Below are 16,754 nucleotides of genomic sequence, written 5' to 3' on the forward strand. Positions count from 1 at the left end.
GTCTTGCGTATAAGCCCCCTCCCCAGTATAGCTCCCTCCACAGTAGCCAGATGTGCCCCCAGTTCCGGTCAGCCGCCCTCCCCATAGCCCCCATAGCCAGATGTGCCCCAAGGATGATACTGCTGTCTCAAGATGCCACTAGATGGCGTCATAGATATGAGACCGATATTGCCACGCATGAAGAATCCGCTATCATTGCACCTCTGACATGTTGTTTACATGCTCCGCCAGGGGACACAGGTAGTCTTGAGCAGCACTCTCTGCACATCATGTTGCAGGGGATGGGGGGCATGGGCACAGCAGGGAGTCAGCTGCCAAGAACAGGATCACTAGTGCTATATCGTTACGCTCCTCTGCTGGTCACAATACCTACTCCACCATGTGTTCTGTGCCACTGACTGGCATATAAGCCGAGGGGGGTAACTTTTCAGCACATTTTTTTTTGTGCGGAAAAATTAGGCTTATACGCCAGTATATAAGGTATTTATGTGTAAAAGGTTTATTTTGCTCTCTGACATATTTATACATATTTCTAGGTTTGTACAACAAACCCGATCTATTCATGGTGGTATTTACTACCTGTTTAGAAATGGGGATCTTTACAATAAGGTAAAGATGCAGAATATCCAACTGCAGGAGGTTATTATGCCAAATCCTACATAGTTACATAGTTATTTTGGTTGAAAAAAAACCACTGCATTTAAAAATTGCTGCTTGCATATCAACTGAATGCAAATTGTAATGGACGTGGAATCGAGAAAACCTAAATTGGTAGGAAATGCATTTGATTGGTCCAGTTCCAAGCTGCATGCAGCTTGCGTTAAACTTTTATGCAATTCAGAATTATTTGTATTTCAGTGATCATCATTAATAATCAGTTAACCTAATGAGAACTTGAGTGGTGCTAAAACCCAGGGGCTTGGCTGAGGGGTTGCCCACAGCTATATTCATTTTTCATCCACAAAGGAGTGCTGAAAACTGACAGCTGCAAGCAGGACAAAGATGTCAGGGGAACTAATAATCCATTCTCATAAACTGAGGAAGTCCGATGCAGAGGCCCATTTCCTCTGATCGCATACACAAGTCAGAGATTTCAAACGTGAATTGGAAAACCTACAGATTGCAAGCAAGTCTGTGTTGACACATTGTATATGTGCAGGCATTTATTAGGTGTTAAAGCGGAACTGTAGATAGAAAATAAACACATTGTTTCACTTACCTGGGGCTTCCCCAAGCCCCCAGCAGCCATCCTGTCCTGCGCCGCTTCTCGACGAGCCTCCGTTCTCCCGCCTCCAGCTACTTTCGGTTTTGCCGCCGGGCCACTGCGCCTGCGCGGCTCTGGCCACACGTATTCTTTCTTTGCGTTCCCCGCTATTGCAGAGGGGAACTCGAAGAAAGGATACGCTTGGCAGGGCTGCGCTGGCCTCGACTTATAAGTGGAGGTAAGGGATGGAGCGGCGACGGGAGAACAGAGGCTCGGGCAGGACCGGCGTGGGACAGAACAGCTGCTGGGGGCTTGGAGAAGCCCCAGGTAAGTGAAACAATTTGTTTATTTTCTATCTACAGTTCCGCTTTGAACAAAATTGCATTCAGTAAGTAAGCAGGCATGATTTCTAAAGCTGAAACAATTAAATTCTACTGTTCATTCATATTTCAATTTTGTTTTATTTTACAGGCCCAGGAACTGACAAAAGACCCTATAAATGAAACCCTTTGCCAAAACTGCTGTCAGCAAGCGGACAGTGATACTGTTTACAGCTTTTCACGAAACCTGCATCAATTTCCTTGCGTTACAAAGACTGTTAGCAGAAACCCTACGGCTCCTGTGAAGGTCCTTCCAGGAAGTTTCCTCCCCTCACGCTCAAGTATGCAAAACCCTCTGCACGGAATGGGAACGAAAATGGAAGCGTACAACAACCTTCTTGTGAACACTGTGTAGTTATGCATAGGTGTGTGTCAACTGTTTCACAGCTGGTGAGGCTGCCATGCATCACATCTCCCGCTTAGCTGTGAACAACACAACCATCTTCATGCTGTTTTATTTCTTTAATGGGTGTTGGATCACAGATTTGTCACAGCTTTCAAGACTTCTTACTTTTTGTGTGCTCCATTTCTTCAATGTTCTAGCAGAAACACTCTGCTAGATATCACATAAGCTAACAGTTGACCATATACAAAATTCTACTGCCTCCTCTTTTATGCCAAAAGGCACTGCTTTCCATGGAAAAAAAACACCTGTCATTAACACTTTATTTTCCATTGTAACCTACTTGCATTTTTTTTAACATGAGGAAATTCAGGGATAAAAAATGTTGCTGACATGGTACTACTTCCTGTCGCCCCCAAAAAATTGTAAACTGCTGTATTTTACTAATATATCTTCAACAGTGGCGTTTATACAGTTTTGTTTTTAATGCTGTATTTTCATGCTCTGTGTTTAGTTTTTAGGGATTATTTTGTTTCCAGGCCTATTGTCAAATAAAGGGGGTAAACATCGAAAAACCTGACCGTGTAGGTAGCAGTGTTTTGGCAGTGCTATATAAGCACTGACACAGCCAGGATTACTGTACATTGGGTCTTTGTACTGCACATTGCACTATATGGGTCTTCCATTACTTCACGTGGAATAGTCTACCTTGCATGTGGAAACCCTGGTCAGCAGAGTGACACAAATATTTCACATTTTTTCCCACGATGTCCAATACTTGCTGATCCCAACATGGAATACAGCAAATGAGGGTGTTCTTTGTAGCACTATTGTCTACAGTCGTGATGAAAGGCCCTTCCAATGATTATAGTCGTCTCTTTTATTTTGTTTTTTGCTTGTGGGGGGAGGGGGGTAGTGTGTGATCAAACATCAATGGTACAATACCGCAGCTTGATATATAAAATACAGAAGGTATAGATGTATCTATATATACAGTCTGTATTTTTGATTGTTATATGGAAATGTCTATCCTTTGCATTATGGCATTATGAATATAAATCTATAAATATATTTTATGTACAGAGATAAATCATTATGCATGGGTCTTAGGAACAGAAGCAAATTAGCATTTTTCTCTGAAGGGTTTAGCGCATGCTTTCCTACGGCGTGATCATCCATCATTATTGTTATTATTTTCCCAAATCTGATCCATACACTTACTCTCCCCATCTACTGATTTAGCCATTGTTGTATGTCCAGACAAGTCTTGGCCTCCCTGGCTTTTCATTGGTGAAGCTAGAGCTGTATGATAAATGGCCTCTCAGAATGTCCATACTGTAATCATCACATGTGTATGCTTTGTCACAATCCTGTGTCAGCAATGCATGTGGTACTTGTGTTTCCAGATATACTTAAAGTTGTACTAGGATGACTTGTAGCGTCAATTACTCAGTACAGCTCAGACTACTTCTAAGATGGTTTATCTTCACTATTAAGCTTTATTATGAGGTCCTGAAAGCTGACTTTTTAGAAACATTGACCAGAGGAAAACAAACCATCTGCACTAAATATGGTGTCTATAAGGCTTGGACATGGTGCTGCTTACAGTGCAGTCTGCCCCCTCCTGCCAGAGTGCTTTGAGTGAGATGGCTGTTTCTGCCACCTACTAACTGTGAATTTAATGAAGGACTCCTAACAGTGTCTCTACTCTCTACTGTAATACTGAACAAAGCAAATTCTCTGCAGATTTTATCACTCTTCATTCTTCTATCCTCAGGATATAGATGTTCTGTCTTAAGCCCAATCTACACGATACGATTCTTTGTACGATTCAATTACGATTCCATTTACGATTCATTTAAATCCAACATGTCCGATCCTGATTCATTTAGATTCAATTCGATTTGCCATTGCAAAACAATGGCAAATTGAATCGAATCAGGATCGGACATGTAGGATTTAATCGAATCGTAAATAGAATCGTAATTGAATTGTACAAAGAATCGTATCGTGTAGATTGGGCTTTAGGCTACAAGTAGCGCTGTGAAATGGCCATTGAATAGTATATTTCTAATGCTTGGGAAGTGTCTACAGCAGAATCGGAAATCTATATAAAATTTTTTAAAATTAACCCAAAGTTTCCTTAAAGTGAACCCGAGGTAAAAATAAACTGATGAGATAAACCATTTTATTTATCCTCCTACTCCTAAAAATGATCTTTTTTCGACATCCCATGGTTTTATTTTATATTTAAACGTTTACAAAGTAGATTGAATGTTTTGGTAACTGCACAGTGTCAGTTTAAGTGTCCCTAAATGAAAATACATTAACTATTGACCTTTTTCTATCTCTTCCCTGCCCTCGGAAGTTGTATTCTGCCAGGAAAACTTTTATGGCTGTAATTTCCTTATCAGCGATGTTTACTATATTCCCGACAGGGTACCTACAAGACAGAAGCTGTCACTTCCATATCTAAAAATTTACTTTCAAGCAACAAAATAAAACAAGTAAAACATCCTGGTTATTAGTATGTTTAGTACTGTACGTACACCTGTTTATCTCATCATGTCACATGTTGCCTTGGGTACACTTTCTAACACAGGGAAGACCAAATACATTGGTGATTAGGCTTCATCTGTCCTTTAGCAGTAATAACCAAAGTATATTGAATATATCAATTTTGCTGTTGTATTGTTTATACTTCCTTAAAGCGGAATATAACCCTGCATTTCAACTTTGCTCTAAAACATTATTGACAGCATATTATATGCAACCAGCATTTTTTTTTTTTACTAGACCAGCATTGGAAGGGTTAAACACAGAGGTTTAAAGTTCCGTGGAGAGATATGCAGAAGTTCAGATTGTTACATTCTATTTAGTTAAATGTATCTATTGATAAATGTTGATAAATGTTACACACTCTTTGGCTGTCCTCCAGCTCCTTCGCAGTCAGAGAGAGTGAGTCACATTCAACACATTTATGTAAACAAAATGCATCTATGTCAGCTTCTGATGCATCTGCAGAAATCTCCAGGAACTTTAAAGCTCTGTGTAACCCTTCCAATGCTGGTCTAGTAAAAAAAAAAAATGCTGGTTGCATATAATACACTGTAAATAATGTTTTAGAGCAAAGTTGAAATGCAGGGTTATATTCCGCTTTAAAGGGAAGGTTCAGGGAAAAGTTTAAAAAAATAAAAATCCATATCCACTTACCTGGGGCTTCCTCCAGCCCGTGGCAGGCAGGAGGTGCCCTTGCCGCCGCTCCAGAGGTTTCCGGTCGTCTTCGGTGGCCGATCCGACCTGGCCAGGCCGGCTGCCAGGTCGGGCTCTTCTGCGCTCCAAGGACGGGCTCTTCTGCGTCCCACGCGGGCGCGCTGACGTCATCGGACTTCCTGCGGGCTGTACTGCGCAGGCGCAGTAGTTCTGCGCCTGCGCAGTAAAGCCCGGAGGACGTCCGATGACCTCAGCGCGCCCGCGTGGGACGCAGAAGAGCTCGTCCTTGGAGCGCAGAAGAGCCCGACCTGGCAGCCGGCCTGGCCAGGTCGGATCGGCCACCGAAGACGACCGGAAACCTCTGGAACGGCGGCGAGGGCACCTCCTGCCTGCCACGGGCTGGAGGAAGCCCCAGGTAAGTGGATATGGATTTTTATTTTTTTAAGAGTTTCCCTTTAAGACTGCTTTCCCTTTACCTTCCCTTTAAGGCTGCTTTCACAGTGGGATGTTACAGGCGCACGTTAGTGCAGCCTGTAACGCTCCCCAACGCACAGCAATGTAACCGCAATGGGCTGTTCACAGTGCCCACGTTGCGTTACATTGTAACGCTGCACGTCAATCTAAAGTGCAGCCTGCTACGGCGTTAGAGCGACATCGCCACGTTAGCCTGCTTGCACAGGCACAGTGATTAGCCACACGGCTAATTAATATTCACTGCACTGTGCTGACGTCACTGGCGGGACCACGTGATGCGGAGTGTTCCGCTCACGTGGTCTCCACCAGCACATGCGTACTATAGTACGCATCACGGACACATCAAAGAGCCGCTTAACCACGTGATGCTAACGTCCTCTGCCACCACCACCATGCGTTGCGTTAGGTGCACGTTATGCGACCTTAACGTAACACCTAATGCAACGTCTTAGTGTGAAAGAAGCCTAAAGGAGAGCCCACTAACTTAATTTTACAAAACAGTCGACTACCCGATCTGATGATTGCGATCGGAAGAAAAAAACTCAAAACCACGAAATGGAACAATTTTAACCAAACCAACCATTTCAGCTAGAATTGATGTAAAAAAAACTGCTTGATAATCTTACCGATGATCCTAACATTTGCCATCAATTGGTACTATCAGCAATATCCAATCTGATCTGTATGATTGGATCATAAGTGGAGTGCATTGGTTTATAAAAACAGCAGGAATTTATTCATAAGGTACTTGGTTTTTAGACATTAACAAAAAATGGTTGAAGCGTAATAGAATTTGACTTTCTATTTTTTTATTTTTTTTGTTCCTTACATTTTATTTTATTTGGCTTGTAATTTTATATTCTTATATATGCAGTGTGTGCAGCTATATAAGCTCCCACGAAGCAAGCTGAAGCACACAGAAATGTGCCACATAGAACTCTTCACTAAAGCATACACACTACTTGGGTTTGTCTTCAAAGGAAAGTGGCATAGGATTAGGGGCTGTACCTGTGCCCCCCACCTCAGGCCATTCTTTAGCCATTGCATTAGCTTTCCACTGGTGCTATAGTGGTAATAATCATAACTATATGTACTTATGTACTGTGCATAGGGGTGATCATTACCAAGCTGTACCCCTCCCTCTGCTTACACCTCTCTCATACTGCAGCTGTCCTTGGAAAGCAAGTTTCGGTGCTCCATATGATGTGAATGTTCTATGTACAGTGCTGGGGGCACACTGATCAGTAGTGATGTAGAGAGGGCAATAAGCCATAGCAACAAATACCCCATTTTACTGTGTCAGTTAAATGGGTGGCATCTGACTATATAAAGGTCACTGCATGTTGCATGGCCTTATAGCTCGTTGCACTACCTTACAAATAGAGTGGGGACACCAAGGAAATGTAGCTATGTGAATTCATTAATTCAGTTTGGTTAACATGTTTAAGATAGTGCCATAAAAGGTACTATTTAACTGGGGGACTGCAGCTATAGCATATTGCTGTCAGTGAGAGTATCAAACAAGGAAATCTCATTTGTACGTACTATTTCAAAATAGAATAGTCATAACGTAGTTTTTCAGTGGCTATATCAATTCAACACCAAGATTTAGTTTTTAAGTTCCTGTGACTAACAAAGCAGATTTTACGTTTCTTTTTTTGTTACTATAGGAACCTAAGAAAAGTGGAAATATTGGCTTATGCAACCTGACTGCTGCTTCTTCATATAATTTTCATAAATGAAAGATATTTTCCCATATATTAAAAGATTTCTGCTACCAGCGCTTAAGATTTTTGTCACTTTAACATGGCTCCAATTGTCTTCTTTACACGAAGAGCCCGTTCACATAGAGGCTGTCAATAGCCATGTACACCCCTCTGCACCAGTGCTACACAGGCCTCACCACCATGTAAATGTATTCTTATTCACCCTAAAAGAGGCATATCTGTGAAAAAGAATTGTCTACGACTTGATGTGGCATACTCATGATTTTTTTTTCCAACGGAGCTACGCCATACCGCACACACTACAATGCCCAGCAGCAGTGCAGAACAGTGTGCATCATGTGACATTGCTGCATGTGTGAACAGGCCTCTTGGTGTGACCAGTCATTTTTGCTGTCCAGTGAAGCAGTTGCCCAGAGTAGCCACTCAGTACTATGCCAATTAACAGCTCAAACTGAAATGGCTGCCTTGGGGAACTGGTCCACTTTTGCTTCTGCTTTCTCTGAGCCTGTGTTAATAATTCAATCCCATTGTATAGCAACTAACAGATGTTTTGTCATATCATATTTACCTGTTCAGTTTAATAAACAGAGCTTTAGTCTGAGGGGTTGCTACTCTACTCCAATACATATCTGCAACACCTTGAAAATGTTCCATTAATTATAATGGAGTGGCTGCAGTGGAGCACCAATTGGCCCATTTGGTGACGAGTATGGTTGATCCTAGTGTACAGTTCCTCCTATTTATTTCTCTCATTCATGAAGGGGCAGGGAGAACTCTGTGGTGTTTGTCAGTATTTCTGTTATGTGAAGTGTAAATGTTTTGCATCATTGCAATGTAGCAAAATACACCATAGTAAACTGCTGAACAATGAACAGCCTGTGTGATTGTTGACAAGTGTATATATATATATTTGGTTACATCTAAGCCGCAGCAGCTGCAGAGTAAAGCAGTACTGGGCGGGAAGATGAAACCAAATGTGTTCAGCATGAGGAAGCTGCTTGTCATGTGTGCTGCTCATGGAATTTTATTCCTTATGATGCCATAATATGGCAGTGAAATTTCCTTCACTTGTGGAAAGCAATACTGCATGTAACTTAGCCTTTATTGGCAGTGGCTGCTTTACCTTAACTTCCACTTTAGCAAATACTATTGTTTAGTATCAGCGGTGGGACAGCGTTACTGATTTCTTTTATTACTCATGGCCGACCTAGTCACTTTGTAAATCTGGCCTGAAAAAGTACGCTATGCGAACAAATGACAGCACAATTGACACACAAACTTGTCTACCCGGCTTTTGTTGAAAGCTGAACTGAGGATTCATTCTGATATGGAACAATAAGGGCCCATTCACACTGGGGGAGCGCAATTGCTAGCATTTTGCAACTGTTTTATTTATTTTTTTTGCGATTAACGCATATTTTTTATTGGACATTTTTGACCAATTGCGATTCACTTTTTAAAATTTCAATCATGATCTGTCTAAAATTGCAAAAAGAAGCGATGCATGCACAGTGTTTGCGTTTACTGCGAATCGCCAGCGATCATGGCAGTGAGATCACTGCCATAGACTTTTAATTACACTAGCGCTTTTTACAGTGCTAGCAATCGGCGGTATACGCCCGCAAATCGCCCCAATGTGAATTTGCCCTTTATTCGTTTTGAATTACAAAGTTTTTGACAGCTTTTAGCACCTTGGATACATTTTGACTTTCCACAGTTGTATTGATGACATATTTGAAAAGGGCATTTCACAGTATGTTTGTAAAGGACAAATACATAATTCCCAGCTCAAGGAATACATTCATACCCACTGATGTTTACATTGTAACTTTCTCCATTCATAAGCTCTTGTATCATCCCAACTTTTACATGTCCCTTTAGTGCGGGAGAGATTGCAGCTAGTTAAAGGGAACCAGAGAGGATGAACTATACATACCTGGGGCTTCCTCCAGCCCCATACGCACGGATTGCTCCCACGCCGCCGTCCTCAGCTGCCTGGATCCGCCGCCACCGGGTCCCGTCATTGCCGCAAGTCGGCCGGCGGACGCGGCCAATTCTCTGCATCACAGGGTGCTCGCTCCATACAGATACGCATGTGGTTGCGTACTGCGCATCCGCATGCGTACATGTATGCTGGGAGCCCCTGTGATGCAGACAATTGGCCGCGTCCTCCGGAAGTGACGGGGCCAGTACCGGCGAATCCAGGAAGCTGAGGACGGCGGCGTGGGAGCAAATCAGGCTTATGGGGCTGGAAGAAGCCCCAGGTATGTATAAAATCTTTGCCTTTTTTTACCCCTCGTTCCTCTCTGGTTCCCTTTAACTAGCATTGCTTTTCCTTGATTTTGATCTAGTGATCTCTCTCACAGTGAAGGGATTCATTCAGATGAAAAAAGAACAATGTATGACAATCTAAGATATTTTTAGATTGAGTCTTTTCAGTGGAAAATGCAGTCAATAACAAAGAAAATAAACATTTTATTAGTAATAATTAAAAAATAAACAAAAAAAGATTCAGAGGACCCTAAAAGTCTACGTTTTATAGAAAATTTGTTTCTATTTTTTCTTTAAATGTGCATATATACATATATATATATCTATATTTTGGAAAGAGCTTCTTAAAACCAAATGAGCGTGTTCCCGGATCAGTATCTTGTCTGTCCAGTGTTGCTCAGTCGCACTGTTATGTGTGCATCTGTTAAAGACTAATATCTAGCTTTCTGCCATGGCTCCCTGATCCCTTCCCACCCCCTCTAATATTTTCAGTTGCTTAAATGGATTTAGGGAAGCTGTTTTGCATATTTTCTGCCATGTTATGTCTTTGATAACAATAAAAAGTTATATATTCAGAGTGAACCTTTATAATCTTTTTCAGAAGTGAATATAAAGAGCCTGCCATTGCTTACGTGTTAGAAATGGAGAGCGCACCTAATAAATGAACTAGCGTTGGCAGGTGGCTGCTTAGTAACGGACACTTTGATTTAGAAAGCATTACTGCAATCAAATATTTTTTTTTTTTTATTCTTGTGTTTCTGTTTTGTCTATAAAGTCAGAGACCAGATAGTCAGTAATGTTGTTTTATTTAAAGTGGACCTGAACTCTTGCATGGTAAGGAAGGAAAACCTCGAGAAATCCACCCTGTATGTATTTAGAGAGTTTAGCCTGCCTTTCCCCCTCATCTGTGACTAATCACAATTGTAATTTGGTCTGTCAGCACAGACATCTTGGCAGAGCAGCTAATTTGTAAACACAGGATGTTAACCTAATGTCTGCTTCTATGAAAGCAGGAAGTTGACATACTGCAGGGTTTCTATCAGCAGTAACAGACATTTTTTCTTTAAAGGTTGTTATTCTGTTGCTTATCTTTATATGTAGAGAGGAAGCTCTGAGTTCAGGTCCGCTTTAAGACATGTAAGCGTGGTATCATCTTTTCTGTTTTCCCACAAAGGGCTTGGCGCCCCACCCCCTTTCTTGAATTCTCCAAGATGAAATGATTACAACCAAGCCTAGGGACAATCTGCCATTTATTTCATGTAATACAGAAGGAACAATATCTCAGTGGCTTTAGGAAATCCACATCGTGCTGTCATTTCACTAAGCTGGAGACTGACAAGGATTCGGATGTATAGACTGGTATCTGTGTATCCATAAAAGTGTATATTACACCAGCCAGATCATTTCCTTTAATGTCTGCAGTCAGTGTACAAAGAGAGTATCGCATATATTGTCCGAAAACTTTCATCACTTCTACATTGTTCATGGAGGGAATATCAGAGGCATTAGTGTGTTTACAGTTTACATGTTGTCACACAACCTGTTTTGTATACAGGAGGAATTTTCTTTTGAAACCATGTACACTTGATTGCTATGGAAACTAGTCCACAGTTTTACTACCTTCTACCCAGCAACCTGACTGACTTTTCCGTTTCTTTTGCAATAGAAAAGCAGTGCTTTACTCCACATGGTGTTTAGTAGGTATTGCCTTGTGTATTCCATTTTAAATTGTAATCTAGTTTGTAAAACGGATGGTGATGCATGTAAATAAAGCATAATGGATCTCTGACATAGATTTTAGTGTGATGTTTATTTCCTCATATGGTATAAGTTAATTACTGACAGGAAAAGTTCTTGACTTAACATGTTACTATATTCATACTTGAGAGTGCTTAAAATGTGCACTGATTTGAGTGCCATTTTGAATTACTGCCATGTCACCTCCACTATGCAAAATATTAAGTGTTTCCATGCTTTGTGTTTGTGCTTTCCAGCTTGATTGAAGCCTGTGTAGCCTGCATTTGTTGCCACATGGGTAACTCATATGGCAGCAGATGCAGTCAACGCAGGGTTAAGTAAAACTGGGGAGGACACACAACAGCAGGGATAGAGTAAGAGTCATGCAGCGATAGGCCAGATGGTGTCTTCCTGTATATTCCTGCTCATAGTAGACTGGTGGGCCAAAATTCATTGTGCCACCCTGCAGATCCAGGCCAGGTTTTCGTTATCACCCTGTACGTTCTCCAGTCTCCTTAAAAAACACTTTTCACCCTTCTACAGTATATCTACATCTTCTGTGACTTAATCTAAGCCACAAGGACGTAGCTATAGGTTTTGTAGTTTAGAGAAACTCCGACCCAAAATTTAACTTTATCCCAATCAGTAGCTGATACCCCCTTTTACATGAGAAATCTATTCCTTTTTACAAACAGACCATCAGGGGGCGCTGTATGACTGATATTGTGGTGAAACCCCTCCCACAAGAAACACCTCCCACAAGAAAAGTACATACTTTTTTGGCAGTTTCCTGTCTGTGAACCTTGTTGCATTGTGGAAAATAGCTGTTACAGCTGTTTCCAACTGCCAAAAACCATGCAGCAGCTACATCACCTGCCAATACTCGCAATGATCATTCATCAATCCTACATGCACAGATCTGTAATTAAATCATAAAAAAATCTTCTATGAACTCGCCATACACCTAACTGAATACCTTGGGGTGTCTTCTTTCTAAAATGGGGTCACTTGTGGGGTTCCTATACTGCCCTGGCATTTTAGGGGCCCTAAACCGTGAGGAGCAGTCTTGAAACCAAATGCCTCAAAATGACCTGTGAAAACCTAAAGGTACTTATAGGACTTTGGGCCCCTTAGCGCACTTAGGCTGCAAAAAAGTGTCAAATGTGGTATCGCCGTATTCAGGAGAAGTAGTATAATGTGTTTTGGGGTGTATTTTTACACATACCCATGCTGGGTGGGATAACTATCTCTATAAATGGACAATTGTGTGTAAAAAAAAAAAATCAAAATCTCATTTACAGAGATATTTCTCCCACCCAGCATGGGTATGTATAAAAATACACCCCAAAACACAGTATACTATTTCTCCTGAGTACGGCGATGCCACATGTGTGACACTTTTTTGCAGCCTAGATGCGCTAAGGGGCCCAAAGTCCTATGAGCACCTTTAGGCTTTACAGGGGTGCTTACAATTTAGCACCCCCCAAAATGCCATGACCGTAAACACACCCCACAAATGACCCCATTTTGGAAAGTAGACACTCCAAAGTATTCAGAGAGGGGCATAGTGAGTCTGTGGCAGATTTCAGTTTTGGTTTTTTTGTCACAAGAAATGGAAACTTTTTTTTTATTTATTTAAAGTAAGTGTCATTTTCCGCTAACTTGTGACAAAAAATAAAATCTTCTATGAACTCACCATGCCTCTTAGTGAATACTTTGGGATGTCTTCTTTCCAAAATGGGGTCATTTGGGGGATATTTATACGATCCTGGAATTTTAGCACCTCATGAAACATGACAGGTGCTCAGAAAAGTCAGAGATGCTTCAAAATGGAAAAATTCACTTTTTGCACCATAGTTTGTAAACGCTATAAATTTTACCCAAACCAATAAATATACACTTATTGGATTTTTTTTTTATCAGACATGTAGCACAATAAATTTGGATAAACATTTATATAGAAAAAAAATCATTTTTTTGACAAAATTCATGTCTTTTTTTGATTCATATAATAAAAACTAAAAATCACAGCAGCAATCAAATCGCACCAAAAGAAAGCTGTATTAGTGACAAGGAAAGGAGGTAAAATTCATTTAGGTGGTAGGTTGTATGACCGAGCAATAAACCGTTAAAGAGACTCTGTAACATCAAAAAGATCCCCTGGGGGGTACTCACCTCGGGTGGGGGAAGCCTCCGGATCCTAATGAGGCTTCCCACGCCGTCCTCTGTCCCACGGGGAGCTCGCTGCAGCCCTCCGAACAGCCGGCGACAGAGCCGACTGTCAGTTCAATATTTACCTTTGCAGGCTCCAGCGGGGGCGCTGTGGCTGCTCTCAGCTCCGAACCACATGGAAATACCCGATCTCAGTCGGGTCCGCTCTACTGCGCAGGCGCCGGAAACTTGCGCCTGCGCAGTAGAGCAGACCCGACGGCGATCGGGTATTTCCGTGTAGTTCGGAGCCGACAGCCGTCAGAGCGCCTGCGCAGGAGCCAGGAAGGTAAATATTGACGACATTATTCTCGGAGGGCAGCAGCGAGACCCCTGAGGGACGGAGGACGGCGTGGGAAGCCTCATTAGGATCCGGAGGCTTCCCCCACCCGAGGTGAGTAACCCCCAGGGGATCTTTTGATGTTACAGATCCTCTTTAAAGCTGCAGTGGTCTGAATGGAAAAAGTGTCTGTTAATTAAGTGGTTAAGGGGTTTTATGACTGCAGTCCTTAAAGGAGTCATCAGGAAAAATAATGTAAAATGAGTGGTACTTACCGGGGGTTTCCTCCAGCTCCAAGCTCCCAGGATGTCCCTCGCCGCAGCTCTGCCTGCAGCTGTTCGCCGCAGGTCTGTCCCGGTCCCCGGTGATGACGTCAGAGCGACCTCCATTATTTTCCCTGATGACTCCTTTAAGTGGTTAAAATGCGTAGAAAACCTTTCTATCTATCTCATTTAGGTGTCATAAGTAGGGATAAAGTTATTGCTGATTAAATAGGGACATAGCTAAAATGTAAAAACTGCTCTGGTACATGGGGGGGAAACCAGGTCTGGATGGATGCAAAGTGGTTAAAGCAACTATTCAGCCTAAAATAATCCTGCTACAAATTCTCCAGTGCACCAGCTTCCAGCGTGTAGCCCTGCCTCTTTCCGAGAAATGCTGTAGCGCTTCCATGGCTTTCTCCATCCTGGCTAGAGAAAGCACCATGACACTCATCTGCGAAGGGGCGGGGCTGCATAACAGAAGCTGGCACATGGGGAGTTGTTGGATAAAGACAGTGTGTGATAACTTTTTATAAGAAACGGATCCATAGCATGTTTATTTTAGACTGAATAGTCTAAAGCAAATCTGAAGAGATAATAATCTTGTGAGATAATGAATTGTATGTGTAGTACGCATAACAAAAAGAACATTAGTAGCAAAGAAGAGTCTTGTGGTGTTTTCCAGTACAGGAAGAGTTAAACAACTTGAGTTATATATGCAAAAGAGTTTATTTTCAGATTAGCTTTAACTTCTTCCGGACCAAAAGTCTCTCCCCCTCAAGGACCACAGACTGCTGGTACCAAAGAAAGGTGCCTCCCCCGAATCGCCGCACACTCCCGACGGTCAAGCAGCTCCTCCATCCCCGCAGGCCCCTCTTTCTGCCATCACGATTACGCCAGACCTGTGTGACTAGTTCAGGAGCTGCTTTAAGTGGCTCCTGACGCTGTCAATCAATGTAAGCCAATGGGATTGGCTTACAGTGATGATAGGGTCAGGAGCCTGTGAAATTGGCTCCTGCCTGGCTCGCACAGCTCTGCTGTCATACCGACAGCAGGGTGAGTGATCTGTGGTGGGGAGAGAGCGATGTGATTGGCTGTAGTGGCGGGAGCTTGCGGCGGGATGATTGAAATCTACACTCTGACAGGTATAACAAGATCAAAACGGCGTACATTTTAATGCTCAAGATCCGGAAGTGGTTAACCACCCTGGCGTTCTGATTAAATCGCCAGGGTGGCTGCGGGAGGGTTTTTTTTAAATAAAAAAAAAACTATTTCATGCAGCCAACTGAAAGTTGGCTGCATGAAAGCCCACTAGAGGGCGCTCCGGAGGCGATCTTCCGATCGCCTCCGGCGCCCATAATAAACAAGGAAGGCCGCAATGAGCGGCCTTCCTTGTTTTGCTTATATCGTCGCCATAGCGACGAGCGGAGTGACGTCATCGACGTCAGCCGACGTCCTGACGTCAGCCGCCTCCGATCCAGCCCTTAGCGCTGGCCGGAACTTTTTGTTCCGGCTGCGCAGGGCTCAGGCGGCTAGGGGGGCCCTCTTTCGCCGCTGCTCGCGGCGAATCGCCGCAGAGCGGCGGCGATCAGGCAGCACACGCGGCTGGCAAAGTGCCGGCTGCGTGTGCTGCTTTTTATTTCATCAAAATCGGCCCAGCAGGGCCTGAGCGGCAGCCGCTGGCGGTGTTGGACGAGCTGAGCTCGTCCAGACCGCTCAGCTGGTTAAGCTGTGGTGAACCCTAGTAAATCATGTCTTCTGTATAGAGGGAAGAAATAGTGACTGTTCTCGAAAACGTATCAATCGCTATACTATTCAGTTTGCCCCATGAATGAGTATACCTTTATTGTTTGTTTTTCTTTCAACTAATTGTGTTTTATTGACTTTTTCAAGCAAAGTAGACAAGTTAAATATCTTCCCAGTACAGCTGTTCTAAGGTCACAAAAGGTGATGTGCAAATAAAAAGATGTTTAAAGGGTTCTACCTTAAGCCCCATCTACACGATACGATTCTTTGTAGGATTCGATTACGATTCTATTTACAATCCGATTAAATCAGACATGTCCGATCAGGATTCGAATAGATTCGATTTGCCATTGTTTTGCAATGGCAAATCGAATTGAATCGATTCCCGATTGGACATGATGGATTTAATCTGATCGTAAATAGAATCGTACAAAGAATATATTATGTGACAATCATTATATTATTGTTAACAATACCTCTCCTCTTTCACAGTGATAATTGATGCTGAAGCTATATACTTTGTTGGATTTAATAATTGATGTCAGACAGTTTTACAGACTGTTGGAAAAGTTAGGAGGCGCACTGCTACATTGCATATTCTGTCATATATTCCTTTTCTTTGTTGAATAAACACAGATTTAAAAAAAAAAAAAAAAAAAAAAAAAGGAATCATATCGTGTAGATTGGGCTTAACTTTTATAAGTAAAAATGTACATCAAATGGGTCAAAACAATTCCACTATATATACTGTAAAGCAAGCAATATAATATGCCATAATAGCAAGTGAAGATATTTCTGTTGGTTGTTAGCAAAGGTGTAATACTAAGATTGTTGTATGGTTGTGGTATTTATAGGCTTACTAAGGTGAGAGGGATATGGAGGCTGCCATATACTGTATATACTCGCAAGCA

At 42.3% G+C, this 16,754-nt stretch overlaps 1 protein-coding gene across 1 annotated transcript in view; it reads left to right on the forward strand.

The window, feature by feature from the left end:
* FOXO3 (forkhead box O3) overlaps positions 1 to 3,780 on the forward strand; it is a 91,416-nt gene extending 87,636 nt beyond the window's left edge. The window contains exon 3 of the mRNA XM_068231265.1: positions 1,676 to 3,780. The gene's annotated coding sequence lies outside the window, so the exon portion shown is untranslated. The remainder of the gene's footprint in view (positions 1 to 1,675) is intronic.
* The last annotated feature ends 12,974 nt before the right edge of the window (positions 3,781 to 16,754 follow it).

Source organism: Hyperolius riggenbachi, chromosome 4 (genome assembly GCF_040937935.1).
Source record: "Hyperolius riggenbachi isolate aHypRig1 chromosome 4, aHypRig1.pri, whole genome shotgun sequence".
NCBI lineage: Eukaryota > Metazoa > Chordata > Amphibia > Anura > Hyperoliidae > Hyperolius > Hyperolius riggenbachi.